A 4,949-nucleotide genomic window follows, 5' to 3' on the forward strand; every position below is an offset into this window, starting at 1 on the left:
CATAATTTCAGAGGCTTAATCCAGCACTGAGATAAAAACAAGAAATATAGTTTTAAGGGTACAGCTACTTTCTCTCTTAACAGAGTCGAGGCACTTTGCAAGACCAAGCCTCACTTAAGATGTGTTTTACACCAATTTAAAATTGAAAATAAGAAAATTATGCAATGTTTCTATCTTATGAAAAGCTACACATGAGTTTTTAAGTACCTGATAGCTCCTTTTCTTTGCTGTTGTCACCAAAGGCTCCAGCTGAATTGAATGGCCTGAGATGTTTCCACTGCCTGGAACATCAGCTGCCTGCACATGGCAGTATTTTGGTGTGCAACTATAATTTTACAAGGAAACAAAAATTCTAAAGTAGGAGCAAGTCACACACCCAATCCACCTTAGAGTGGGAGAGAGAAGCACTCCTGAGTTGTATTTCTGCTCAGCACTCCAGGCAATTTGGAAGTATCCTACTCTCCTGTAGTGTCCCCTAGGAGAGTTGACAGCCTTGGGCTCTTGTCAGCCCCAATGTGCTGACAAAACACAGCAAACTGAGAAATTAAATTCCTAAAGTGCTGTGCAACCTTGTGTGAAAAAGGTTATAAAACACATCCTGGTTAAGTAACAACTTCCTAATTAGTCAGCTATGGTCAGCAGGGGTTTTGTTCTTTCCACAGCCAAAGTACTATCTAGAGAATTCTTAAATTATATCTAAAATACAAGATTAGGATGCATGAGAGCAAAATTACAACTAATAGGAAGAGTTAAATTATAATATTTGCAATGTTACCATGAAAGAATTGAAGTTGTAATGGGACAGTATTCAACTGGCAAGAAGAAAGTACTGTATAAAAAAATTCACTGGTTATACAGACAAGCTTCAATCCTATTTTCTTATTCTGATTTTGGTAATTTTGATAATAACAATAGTTTATAGTATTTAATAATGTTACTGTATCACCAGTAGATTTCAGGATAGCTATAATCTGAGTCCCCTCTGAGTCTTTTCATAGGCAGAGTCGTGCCTAACAAGTCCTTTGAGATCCCATTACTCTGAATCTGGGCAAGACCAACATTTAAGTGGCACAAATGTTGGCTTTGTTCTCCAAGTACAGCTAAATATTGAGTATTTCCCAATTACAAAGCATTTTTCAATTCACAATGTTGTTAAGCATTGATGCCTCTCGGTGTTAGGAAGCCCAGGCTTAGGCTGGCTCCTGCCTCAGGCTCAGCTGAGCACATTAATGCTTGCCTGAGAAAAAAAAGGCCACAGCCTCAGATTTTAAAAAGAAGCTTTTCTTAAAATAGCAATACTTTAAACTATCTAATAGCAGTAGCACCTACTGTTCCCTTAGAAAAGGCTTCTAACATTTTATTCTCACATATTAGGCCTTTTTTGTGGGAAACTTTATAAAAATCCACATGGTGTTCAGTTGGGTTTCTACCAATGAATATAGTTTCACCAAAAGCTTACATTATTTTCATGGAGCATCTTTTCAGTTAGTTCTTGTGAAGAGAATTCAATAGATTAATTTACACATTCCATGTGACTTTGGTTTTTGGGTAGGAGGTTGGGCTTTTTTTTCTTCCTCTTTATCATGAGATAGAGAGTTGTTAAACATTAAGGTATGAAGTCACTTAACTTTTGCAGTGGACTGCACTGAACTTTACACCAAATCTTAAAGTTTTTGTTTAGTTTGGAGAATAGTAGAAACAGTCACTTGTCTGAAGATGCTCCTTATATTCTGAACTGCTATCATGAACAGTAGTCCACAGTAAAAAAAAAAAAAAACAAAACAAAAAAAACACCCTCCTTACTTGTACAACACAGAATACAGAAAACCTTTCTCTTTTTGTCTGAATAAACGTAATTTTCCTAATGTGGTTTCCATTTAGTTAGTGTGCTCAAAGATTCTCAAATATCATTAAAAACACTTTGGCATTTTAAGCTATTGAGAGCAGTTTTCTATGCAGAGTCTTTCTTTCAATGAAACAGCAGCAGCAGAATGAATACTCAGTTACCACATGTCATTATTGTAATCATGGGGTTTAAACTATGCAACTATTCATGGCAAAGCAGCTTGTTGAAGGTCTGTCAGAATGGAAACATGTGACAGCAGCTGTTATTCTGTTTATAGCCCTTATTTCTCCACGTCTCCATCTCCCTTTCCATGTATTTATGCATTTGCTGCTGTTCTGTATCTCTAGTTTGGAACCAGCAACATGAAATTCATTATTTTAGCTTCTCATAACTGCAAGAAAAGCAACTTGTTTCTTTATGACTAGAGGTGGAACACAACATGGACATCAAAGAACCTTGGTAAGCAGCACTGTCCACTTCAATATCTGGTTTGTCTGAAACATGTGTTCATATGATTTGCATATTCATTTAGGAACAATTTTGCCTCAACATTGCAAGTTCATCCTACACTATTTATTTTCAGGAAAGCATCTGTATTAAAGTAACCTTTGGAGATACATTTGCCACGTGTAAAGAGAGAGATACTTTTGTCTAAAACCACTTTATGCTGCATTTACAATGGAAAGGCTTTGTTTCATCCCATTTATTTCCTGTGTGCATTTCTAAGAAATTACCCAGACTATTGAATTCCAGTTTTGCATATATTTATTCCAATGTTCTACTAAAAACATTTTGGCTGGTGCCAAGTGCATTTGCAGGTGTTGAGCCTCAATCCAAGGCTGCCCTGTGTTACACACTAACCAGCAGCCTTACCGAATTTGCAAGCAAGGTCTCAGGGCTGCTTGGATTGTCACCAGTGCAGGGACAGAGATGTCAGGGGATCTGTGCCTTTACTTGTGAGGGATCAATGGGAGCCTCGGGGGCAGTGCTGCTGGACACTTTCTGCTGGCCAGCTCTTTCTGGGGGGCGGACTGGGGGTGGAACAGCAGCATGTGGACCATGAGCAAAGGTTAAATTGTGCTCTTCCCACAGCAAAATTAGTATTTCCCAATTACAATCCAAACTCTGATTTTTAATAGTCTGCATAGCATTTCAACCTTGAGTTCTAAGGAACCATGAAATACACTTGAATTAAGATACCTGGGAAGTCTACTTGTATCAACTGAATGCAATTATTAGAATTTAAAATAATTGGAACATTTCAGGTCATCTGATAAAAGCTTACTATAAAATCCAATATGGTTTTGTGATAAATCCAACCTTGACATGTCTTACCACAGCTTGAAAAATTTTCTTCTGAACTACTTTTTATCAAACCTAAAAAAAGGGACCATGACACTGTTAATTATTGAACTGCCAGACTGAGAGAGTACTAGGCTTTCCAGATACATGACTGATGACAACTTTAAAAGTAAAGTGTCAAAACCTACAGGCTCCAAAACATGACACTTCAAAAGTTAAAAAGGCTTAAAATATGAGAAAAAAATCAGATGTGATATCCTGGAACAGCTGCGGTGGCTTCAAGTAAACAAAAATGGACTTCTTGGAACTTGAATTTCCAACGGAGCACTCCATTGGGTCATTCTGTGGGCAGAATTTTGGAGGGAGGACAAGCAGGGCCAGAAACACTCAACGTGGCCTTCACAAACTGAACAGTAAACAAGCTCTTAGTAAAATCAGTACAATGACTGGAAACAAAAAACAAATGAGTTTTCTGCACCACCTCAAGAATGTTCCTTCAGCAGAAAAAAAAAAATTCCATCTCTGTTATTTTGTTAACTATGAATTGACTAAAATCCTCAAGCAGGAATTATTTTTAAATTAGCACAAAGAAAGTGCTGCAAAATATTGCACTTAGAATAAGGACTGGAGCAAATTACTAGTGAAACTAAACATTACGGCAAGTAGACGCTTGTTAGAAAGAAGAAATAGTACAGATAGAAAGAAGGCTAAAGACATAATTGTATGACATGAAATAAAATCAGACACACCAAAAACAGCTTCCTTGCTTTTCATCAGCCGAGGAAAACACCAAAACAGAACAGAACCCAAGTCTCAAACCATCTAATTTAGGCATCTAAAATTAGGAATCTGGTTTGCCATATTCTGAGTGCAAAAGAGAAAGTAAAAAGAAGGTTCTACAAAAACAATTCACAAATAAGGCTGATTTACAGCCCAGGCTCCTACTCAGAGAGGTAACGTTAGGTCATAGGAATATTCCTGTGTGAATGATCCCTTATTCCACTCTCTGAGCACAAACAAGGGGGCTCTTCTGGGCACCCAGGATGGGTAAAAAGGGCCTTCTTCTCTCCAGGGGCAGCAAGAAGGAGAGAGCATTTACCCCCTCTCTCCTGAATTCTACTGCTGTTGTATTTCATGGCAGACCTCCAGCCATTTGCTGTGAAAGCTGAACTGAACCCGGGAGATAAAAACATTTTCATCATCTGGAAACAATGAGGAAACTGTGAAAGAGGACCGGCTTGTTCCTGCGGGAGGCAAGGATCAGGAGCAAATGCTCCCCTGGCAGAGTGACAGGGTGAGGGACGGGGCTCTGGCGCTCCTTCAGCCTCGCTACCTGCCCGACTCCAGAGCCGCTCTCCAGCAGCCCCGCAACAGGTACCGACCCCGGCCGCACAACCAGCGCCACGCCGGGCTGCGAGCCCAGCGCAGGCTTTTCCCCACGGACAGCGGAGAGCCAGCGTGGGCAACGCTGCGCTTCTCACACCCTGACAGAGAAGCACACCCAGACAAAGGCAGCGCTCTGTGCGCGGCCAGGCGGCAGCACCGCGGGCTCCGAGCGGCAGCCAAGCGCTCCCTAGCACCGAGGACGCTTGGCTTTGCCATTCCCTTAGGAAAATCCCCAGGACTTGCCCTGACCCCGGTTCCCCCCGCATCCCCAGCAGCGGGAGCGCGCCCCGCCCTGCAGACAATGCGGGAGCGGCCCGGGGAGGCCTCTGGGTGCGGTAGTTCTCTGCCCATCACCTGATGCCGTGGGCAGGCGCAGCCGGGACTACAGCCCCCGCCAGGCAGCGCGCCCGCAGCC

This window comes from Lonchura striata, chromosome 13 (genome assembly GCF_046129695.1).
Source record: "Lonchura striata isolate bLonStr1 chromosome 13, bLonStr1.mat, whole genome shotgun sequence".
In the NCBI taxonomy this organism is placed as follows: domain Eukaryota; kingdom Metazoa; phylum Chordata; class Aves; order Passeriformes; family Estrildidae; genus Lonchura; species Lonchura striata.